This window comes from Delphinus delphis, chromosome 9, assembly GCF_949987515.2.
Source record: "Delphinus delphis chromosome 9, mDelDel1.2, whole genome shotgun sequence".
Lineage (NCBI taxonomy): Eukaryota > Metazoa > Chordata > Mammalia > Artiodactyla > Delphinidae > Delphinus > Delphinus delphis.
Window position 1 is genome coordinate 61,681,430 of NC_082691.1, and position 10,704 is coordinate 61,692,133.

A 10,704-nucleotide genomic window follows, 5' to 3' on the forward strand; every position below is an offset into this window, starting at 1 on the left:
GCAGGTGTTGTTAGGCCAGTAGCTTCTTGAGACAAAATGCTTGAGCTTAGTCATTAAAACATTTTACGAAGTGTCAGTATTGATTCATGTTTTCTGCTGCAAATAAGAGTTCTTTCTAAATTCCAATTTGGTGGAATCTGTGGACTTAGCAAGTTCTACTCCCTGGTGTAATGTGATTTTCCATGCTGTCAAGTAATTAAAAATTTTCTCTATATATAATCACTAATGAACTGATGATGACCAATTTGGTTATTATATTTGGCGGTTCCAAGTCCTTCTGCCAGTCTGGTGTACAATATCTGATGGGTTCCTAAGCTACTCCAAAGTGAGCAAATAACAGTAAACACTGGTCTGGCAACGAACAAGGTGTGTTTTCTGGGTTCTCAGCCAGGTGTCAGAGAGGAAGGTTTAGTGGTAATAGGGAGACCATTTTTAGGAAGACTATCTTCCATCTGTCTTAGAAATTACAATAAATTAAAATATTTCTGAGGAAGAAACTTAAAATACATCTTTTTTTCCTTGAATTCATTTCAACCACTCTGTCAAAAATAATCTCTTCTCTATAATTGTTTTGCATCTAACTTTGCCAACCGGTCATTGCCTAGGGAACAAAAGCAAAAATAAACTCAAAAGATTGAAACCCAGCAAAATATTGATTAATATTTATATTAGCAAATTAGGATTAGATTGGAGTGAAAAGAATCCTGCTAAAAATAAGACCTGTGAATTTGGGGCTGCATTCAAAGACTTTTCCTACATTCCTTTCCTGGAAAAACTCTTATTTGTTCTTCAAGATCAAACAAATGTTACTTCCTTTATCAAACCATCCCTAACTTCCAGGTAGATACAGTCCTCTATACTTATAATACTGGAATTATTCCTTTACTATTGCACTAAAACCATTGTAATTACTTGTTAACATGCTTCCCTCCCCCTACTAGACTAGGATGCCCATAGAGGGCAGGAATTATCATTCATTCAGCACAAATTTATTGAGTGATACTCAATAAATATATGTGCCAGCAGGCCATTTTGCCACTCCTCAAGAACATAGTATTCATCTTTTTATTCCCAACACTTAGTACGTGCCGGTCCCATTATTATTATTTTTTTTTTTGGCGGTACGCGGGCCTCTCACTGCTGTTGTCTCTCCCGTTGCAGAGCACAGGCTCCAGATGCGCAGGCTCAGCAGCCATGGCTCAGGGGCCCAGCCGCTTCGCGGCACGTGGGACCTTCCCGAACCGGGGCACGAACCCGTGTCCCCTGCATCGGCAGGCGGACTCTCAACCACTGCGCCACCAGGGAAGCCCCCGGTCCCATTATTGAGTAGGCACTCAATAATGAGTTGCTAAATAATTGAATAACTGAGTGAAAGGATGAATGAATGAATTGAATGTATTGTGTAATGTAGAAAAGGTACCAGTTTTGCAATACAGTTTAAGTTTCCCAGTTTGCAAACAGAATCAGTACAAAGCGAAGTTAAGCTCCCAAGGAGAGCAGGAACTGTCATTCTGTAAGGAGACACAGTGATTCAATTCCTGGTGGGCCTTTAGGGTTTAAAGAGACCAAGGCTATAAGGTGGTATAACTGGGAGAGGGCAGCCTTAACCTGGCCTCTTCTATGTGCTGGAGCTCCACCTTGTTCTGTGATAAAGATTGATAGCTGGCTAAGTCAGGAGAATTCCCAGGGCTCCCTTGCTAATAACCAGAGAGGAGGGGCAGAGGGAAAATGGACCAAGGATGAAAGAATAATACAAATGAGATATTTAAAAGACTGTAGGGCTTTCCCTTTACTGCAATATGCTTGTGGCAGAATCCATAAGGCCTGTCGATTTTTCTCTTATAATATTTCCCTCTGATAGTCTATCCCTCTTCATAAGTAATATGTTAGGCTCTATACAGCTGTGGCTAATCATTCTTGACAGCAGGGAGTACTTTCCCAAGATGAACCTGAGCCATCCTCAGCCCTGAACTCACTCATTAGCAGTTTGCCCAAACAGGCAGTCTCTGGGGCTGGCTCAGACAGGCTGCAATGCCTCTGAATTTCACACTTGAGGTGAAGGCTCAGTGCATGGGGGCTGATCTAGTTCCAATATCAAGTGTGATTTCTGTGGTTGCGTTTGGCATAAAGGAAGAGAGGCACGAAAGGGAATCATTAATCTTACTTGTGTTCCTAGTAGATTCCCTTGCCTATTTTCTGCCTGTCTCTTCTGCCAGTCTCATCAAGCTACCTCATGGTCAGCAAATAACATGTCTTGTATTGTAATCTTAAGAGAAAATAGAGACCATCAGGCACCTACCTTTTCTCCTTTCCATATCATGCCTGTCCTCACCTATCATTCTCCACTTTCTGTCTCAGAGAAAGAGGGAGTGTTCGTTTTCTATTGCTGTGTAACAAGTCATCCCTAGATTTAGTAGCTTAAAAGTATGCTTATTATCTCAGAGGTCCCATGAGTCAGGAATTTTGAAGTAGCTTAATTGGGAGAGCCTGGCTCAGGGTCCTTCATGAGGTTGCAGTTAAGAGGTCAGCTCGGGCTACACTCATGTGAAAGCTTAACTGGGGCTAGAAGACCAACTTCCAAGATGGATCACTCAGCTGGCTGTTGGCAGAAGGCCTGAATCCCTTACCACATGGGCCTCTCCACTGAAATGCTTGCATGTTCTCATGAAATATCAGCTGGCTTCCCCCAGACTGAGTAATCCAAAGAACAAGTATGGCGGCCACAACAGCTTTTATAACTTACTCTCAAAGTTGCATACTGTCACTCCCACCACATTCTATTAGTTAGAGACGATTCACCAAGTACTACCTACACTCAAGGGGAGGGTAATTAGGGTCCATTTTTTGAAGGAAAGGGGATCAAAGAGTTTATGTACATCTTTTAGTACCACCACATAGGGATCCCTCCTCCTTTTCAGGGCTAATTCCTCCACCTATGAACTTGATTCCATCCTTTCCCACCTGCATTTGGCTAATCAGTTATGTTCTTTCTTAATCTCTTAACAGTAGATCTCATTTATTGAGCATTTAATACGTCCTGGCCACTGTGCCAAAAACTTCATTAAGTGGATAATCTCACTTAATACATACAACAACTCCATGAAGTAGGGGAATGATTACCCTGCTGTTACAAATGAGTAGACCAAGGCTCAGAAGGTCTAATTGAAACGTCCAGTGTCAGATAACTAGTAAGTAGAAAAGTGACTACTTAAACCCAGCCCCGACTGACTCCACAGCTGTACCCCTCTCCACTAATCTACTCTATCCTGCCCAACATGGACCTTTGGTCTCTACCTCTCCATCAGCTGCTTCTTAACTTTCAAAGAGGCTCAGTTCTTCTTCATACAAAAATTACCTTCATTTGTGTCCTGCCTCTTTCAAGCTTCATCACATCTTCCCATTTGTTAAGTAGTGGTCAGCAAATAGTTCCTACTTCCACACTCCCATTTGCTCCAACTCACAGCCATCCAGTTCTGCACTTACCAACTTAGTGAAATGGATTAACCAATGACTCCCTAATTTCCAAATCCAATGCCTCCTCTTCAGTCCACATTCAGAAATACATTCTGCTGTATTTCGTCAATGCTAAGATGCTCAATTTTCAACATTTCTGAAATAGAGATGTCTTAAAAGCAATGGCACTTTGTATGTGATCAAATAAATTTCTTTGCTCCTCTTTAATTTCATTGCATGGCTCAGTCCGTCTTCTTTGCCTGCTCCTCTCCTTCAGACATCCCTCAGATGGTGGCGTAGTTAATTTGTTGGTGTAGGAGAGCAAAATTTGCCACCCCAAAGTATCTCTTTGGCATGTGGATTATTTCGAGATGAAAACAATCAAGGCCCAAAAGACTCATGAAGAACCTCTGGCCGGCCCCCTAACTGCCTAAAGAATGTAGACAGAGGACCTGTTCCAGGAAAGGAACTATCACCATAGAGAACTATAGTGTGAACTAGGTGTATAGACAGGGAGGAAGCTAGCAAAGTCTGTTTGTTAGAATTTCTCTCTCTGTGTCCCATTGTCTCTCTGTGGCCCAGCAAACATTTGTTTACCAAACACTTGCTTTTCCGTCTTCACGTAAATTGCCTTCTTCTCCTTTGAGGTCCGAAACAACAACCCCCAACATCCTCTTTTGTCTTTAGCTAAAAGAGGTATTTAAGGTGAGGGTTTCAGTCATTTATGAGAGTTGTTCAGTTTTCCTGGGCTCTCCCATGTATACATGTTATTAAACCTTTGTTTGATTTTCTCCTGTTAATCTGTCTCATGTCAATTTAATTCTTAGACCAACCAGAAGAACCTAGAAGGATAGAAGAAAATTTCTTCCTCTCAGACAGTGGTGACTCACCATTTTAACATTATGCACTACTGGGTAATCTATTACAAAATCTTCCGTACCACATCTGTGTTAATCACCTCTAATTTCTGCTTCAGCCTCCATCTTTCCTTTAATTAATTGCTTATCACCTGTATGTCCTTTACAAGTACCACAAACTCAGCATGTTCCAAACGTTAACCCCTTTCCAGACTAACTTCCCTGCTTTTATTCCCTATCTTGGATGTTGACATCACCCTTGTTAAAGAACATCTCAGAGACATTAATTTAAAGCACAGCTGACATTTACTCATCTATAAGGGAGATCAGTTGTATACAGATTGCCATCCAATAGACAAAACAGGGTTTATGGAGGGAACACTCTCAGTCAGGGGAGAAATGACAAAATGTTTTGTTTTGTTTTGTCCTTGGGTGTGCTGATTGGCTAAAACTATCAAGAGGGCAATTTGCACCCAAGCAGACTGCATTATTATCAGGGAAGGTAATTTTAGTTATTCGTCATTTTTCCAAGAAATCTTGTGACTCAACTGTGGAGTAGGAAGGTGGTATGTTCACCTTGCATATTTCCTGCTGATGTCCTTCCTTTGGTATCTACACCATAGTCGAGCTAGGACTTATTATAAATACTTACTCCCTTTTTGTGGTCAAATTCAGATCAACGTCTGTGGTTGACCACGAAGAATTTTGTGTCTTCTTGATGTGGTATCATCCACTAGATGTTGGTTTGAGATAACAGTTTATAGTAATATTTGAACACATATTGGAAGTGCTCAAGAAATAGAATAATTACAAATATAATTTTAAAATTTGGAACCATTTGTATCCAGTTTCCTAGTCGGCCTACACCTAATCAGGAGAATTAGTCTCATGTCTCTTTATCCCTCATATTCCTTGGATTCCTTTGAGGCCTTTGTACATTTTAGGAACAGCAGCTAACGGTTGGGGGCCTAGGTTCAGTGAAGACATATGGATGTATGTTAGCAGGTCTTATTAAAGGAGTCTGAAGACAGATGGTAAAACCACTTGCTGGAAAAATTGGCAGCCACTACCATTGTTGGAGACAGGTAAATAAGGGCGTTCAAAGAGTTTATGGGAAAGAAGACAGCTGAGAGAAAGGCAAAAACAACCACGGCATTTATTTTACAGTCTAATACCTTGACCCATACAAAGGAAAGAAGTAATAAAAGGAGCCAAATGTTAAACTGTTATATCCTAATCACAGATCTTAATCTAAAAGTCTTGTATAGGAACTTGAGTAGCTACCCACTTTCAGAGCTCTGTGCTTCTAAAGCTTTTTACTGAGCCTTAGGTTTATACATCTCCAGTGGGACTGGATGTCCAGGTTGTAGAATCCTTAGTGACTTCACACTGGGAATCATAAACCCATGAGTATATACCCTGGAGTTTAAGAGCATTATTTGTGGTTAAATATACTAGATGTGACCTTTCCAAGGCTGACGTCTTGGCATCCTCAGTACATTTCTCTTTCTGACTTACTTCACTTAGTATGATGATCTCTAGTTGCATCCATGTTGCTGCAAATGGCATTATCTTTTTTAATGGCTGAGTAGTATTCCATTATATATATATATATAATATATATATATCTCAAATCTTCTTTATGCATTCATCTGTCAATGGACATTTAGGTTGTTTCCATCTCTTGGCTATTGTAACTAGTACTGCTATGAACACTGGGGTTCGTGTATCTTTTCGAATTACAGTTTTGTCTGGATATATGCACAGGGGTGGGATTGCTGGATCATATGGTAGTTCTATTTTTAGTTTTTTGAGGAACCTCCATACTGTTCTCCATAGTGGCTGTACCAATTTACATTCCCACTGACAGTGTAGGAGGGTTCCCTTTTCTCCACACCCTCTCCAACCTTTATTACTTGTGGACTTTTTGATGATCGTCATTCTGATATATACCGGTGTGAGGTGGTACCTTATAGTTTTGATTTGCATTTCTCTAATAATTAGCGATGTTGAGCATCTTCAGCAAGTGGTTTTGAATCCTTAAATCTTTAACAAGGTGGCGTGCTCTTGTTAAGAGGCAGAGAGTTCAGAAGTTACAGCTTATGCAGCACAGAATGTACTTTATTTTAAAGATAAGAACTATGAAAAAATAATGTATCAGCATTGGCCAGGGGACAGAGAATGCTGAGTTTGAAGAGCTATTCAGCAGTCGTGGGGTTCATTTTTATTAGGAGGGGGAGCTAGATTGGTTTCCTTAGGTTGGAAACTAAGGAAATAGGATTACTATTTCCTAGGATTACTAGGGAAAAAAAACCTAGGATTACTTAGGTTAGAGTGTTTCTTGACAATTATGTGGGAATTAGACAACGAAAAAATGCCATAGGTGAAATGTGACTATTGTTTTGAAACAATTAGGTTTGAACAGCAAATCTTATGAAGGCAGTGAGTGAGAAGGAGAGTCGAATAATTCCCGCTGAGGCACCAACTAGCTTAATTGTTTCTGCCACAACACCACAGCAATAAACAAGGTAGCTAAACCTACCACAGGCTTGCGATGAGATTTTAGCTTTTGCATAAGCACTTTTAAAGCACAACTTGCCTTTTCTGTACGAACAATTATGAAGGATTCAGTATAGTCAGGCTGCCCAAAGTCAGGCGTTGCTCTAATGTCCGAGTAGGAAAGAAAAAGGCCTATTTAACATTTGGCTCCCAAGGGAACATCTGTTTTAGTTTGCTTTTGTAGTGACTGAGCTAAAAGCAATATGGAAAAACCCAACATGCTAATGATCTCTAGGAGACAAACAGTGCTGCCCAGTGCCCTTCTGAGGAGGGTCTAGATTGCAAGAAGTTCTTAACAAATTTGCTAGTTTGAATTGAGGGCTTGAATATGGGAAATGCAAAATAAAAGAGTTATCACAGGTGAGATGTGAACATACATAAAGATCAGAGCATAAGTAATGGGTGTCTAAAGATAAGAAAATTGTTACAATCTTTGTAAGATGGACAATTTAAAATAAAATTTTTAAAGTAACAATAACTACTAGGAATCCTAAGTTAGAAGTAAAGAATTTTTGTTTAAAAATGATTCAAAAGTATGACAAAAAACAAAAAAAAGGTATCCAAAGATCATTCTTTTTCTGAACTGTCATTAACAAACTCCTTTACTAATTCACATGCCATATATATATATATATATATATATACACACACACATAATACACACATGCACATATAATTAAATGATAAATTTATAGTTTTATAAGACATATATATCACATTAAACTTACCATCTTAATAAAACTACAGCAATTTCCTTGAAAACCCAACAAAACAATTACCTTACATATTTGTATGTCTTTGCAACTACTATTTGAATACTCATTTAATTACAACTTTTAACCAAAGAAACTAACTTCTGTTCCCTCTCAGGCACAGAGAAAACTGGAAAGGAAGCAAAGGAGCACTGTCTGCCATTCTCAGGTACCTAGCAGCAGACCACAGCTCTACAAGGATGTCTGCTTGTGTACCACCAGCTCACATGCCACATTCATTCATTCTGCATGTTGATGCTATAAAATAATACAGTCACTGCTGATATCAAAAAGATTGTCAGACAGATGATATTATGAAATTTATATAGACAGTGGAAATAGAGTAACTAGTTTTTAACATTTTTTGAAATTCTTAAGAGCAAATACTTTTAAAAGATATAATTATAACTCAGTGTAGTTGGACATACAAATTTCTTACGCTTTTATGTTATTAAATAATTACTAATGTAAGCTTATCTGAAGAACAAGACTAGTAAAAGATTTAGGGAGTCCAGATTAATATGGATTTCTATGAGTAAACAAATCCAGGTCTTGCAAAAGTTAGAATATTAGCTAACATGATTTTTTACCCTGTTAAAAACAGAGAAAACTTATTATTGTTTTCAAATCAAAATTGTCAAACCGGTAGATTCAAAGTGTATGGAATTAAATCTTTCTTTTCTTGAATTCTATTTATATGAAAGAGGATTAGCTTCCTAAGTCAATCAAAATAGAAGCTCATTTACTTTTAAAGGGCTTTATAATTTATAAGGTTTCTTGGAGATAGGCAAAGACACACCAATCTATTTGTTTAGAAATTATTTATGCCCTAGATTTGTCAGAGTTCTCCAGAGAAACAGAGCCAATAGGATGTGGACCTATACGGAGATTTATTATATGGAACGGGCTCACACAATTCTGGAAGCTGCAAGTACCAATCTGCAGTGTGGGGCAGCGGGCTGGAAACCCAGGAGAGCTGATGGTACAGACGAAGTCGGCAGACAGTTTGCTGGCAAACTCCCTCTTGCTCAGGGAGGCCAGTCTTTTGGTCTATTCAGATCTTCAACTGATTGGATGAGGCCTACCCACATTATGATGGGCAGTCCAGATTTAAATATTAATCTCATTCCAAAGCACCCTCCAAGACAACAGAAAATTAACCATTACATACCCATACAATGAGAAAATCTTATCAAACTCTCAGGAAAGCTAGGTAATTATAGAGGGATATAGAGCTGAACTTCTACTTTATGATATGCTATTTTTCCATACTTGTTCAGTCCATCTGTAAGTTGAGCTAGGGGTTCAGCTTTCAGATTTATTGACACCTTGCTGTTGGGTCACAAAGCTTTCCCTCAAATCTTGACATTGCTCATTTGTATTTGTATGTTCTTCTGTAGAACTTCCCTATTTCTTTTACTAGAGAATGGAGGAATAGTCTTGTACTTAGAACCCTTTCAATTTCTTAGGATGTCATGAAGCTAAGGACAAGCCAGAAGCAATCATTCTTATTCCATCTGCATTCCCAAGACACATGTTTAGATACATTTATACAACTGCTATACAATTAGAGTTCTTTATTTTTCAAGTCATAAAAAAAGTTTCAATTTTTTCTTTTTTCTTTGCCAACGTTTCCCTCCCATCTGATAGCAGATGTGTCTGAGTTAGATATAACCTATGGTGTTCACAAATAACAAATTCCTGTGGCTAATCTCCGGTAATTACCAACAACAACCAAAAGAAGCTGTCTGATGGGACTTCTGAGATGCTGGTGCGAGTAGCCAAATAAATTTGAAAAGAACACAATTGGGAGATTCACACTTTCTGATTTCAGAACTTATTACAAAGCAGCAAGACAATGTGGTCCTGGCATAAAGAAAAACATACAGATCAATGAATTGAGAGTCTAGAAGCAAACCCTTGTGTTTATAGTCAATTGATTTTCAACAAAGGTAATTCAGGGGGGAAAGAACAGGCTTTTCAACAAATGGTGCTGGGACAACTATGTATCAACATGCAAAAGAGTGTAGTTGGACTCTTCTCATATCGTATACAAAAATTACCTCAAAATGGTCATAGACCTAAACATGAGGGTTAACACTATAAAATTCTTAGAAATATAGGGGAGTGTCTTCATTACCTTGGGTTAGACAAAGCCTACTAAAATGTGACATTGAAAGCACAAGTGAAAAAGAAAAAAAGTAGATAAACTGAACTTTATCAAAATTAAGAACTTTTGGGCTTACCTGGTGGCGCAGTGGTTGAGAGTCCGCCTGCCGATGCAGGGGACACGGGTTCGTGCCCCGGTCCGGGAAGATCCCACATGCCGCGGAGTGGCTGGGCCTGTGAGCCATGGCCGCTGAGCCTGCGCGTCCGGAGCCTGTGCTCCGCAACGGAAGAGGCCACAACAGTGAGAGGTCCACGTACCGCAAAAAAAAAAAAAAATTAAGAACTTTTGTGCTTCAAAGGGCATCATCAAGAAAGTGAAAAGAAAACACACAGAGTGGGAGAAAGCAAAAATCACGCAGTAGGTGAAACACTGAGCCTTGGATTTTGCCTTTGGGCAAGTTGATTGCCTGAAAACTACCAAGGAGAACAGTTTGCCCCAGAGGAGCAGAAGGGAATTTCAGTTATTTCTTGCTCTAGTTCAGGTCCCTATCATCGGCAGCCTCTTAACTGGATGCCCCCGTCCATCTGCCACATGGGTGCCAAAATTATCATAACAAAACACAGATGTTTGCCATCCCTCTGTTTAGCAGCCTGGATGGACTCTATATTGCCAGTAGAATTAAATCCAAATGACTTATAAAAATGGCATTCAAGGCTCTTCACAATCTAGCCCCTATGAACTCGGGCAGCTACATCTCCACCAGAACTCCAGCCCCACCTGCCCTTCCCTGGATGCCATCACCTGAGCTCCTCTTTCTATCACAGTTCCCTCTACCTGGATGCTCTCTCCTTCTCTGCAAGGAAAACCTCCACTCAGCCTTCAAATGTTACCTCTTCCGTGAAGCCTCCCCTGATTTGCTCATCAAAGCAAGTCACTTCCTTACTTGTGTTCCCAAAGCACTTCGTACTTACTT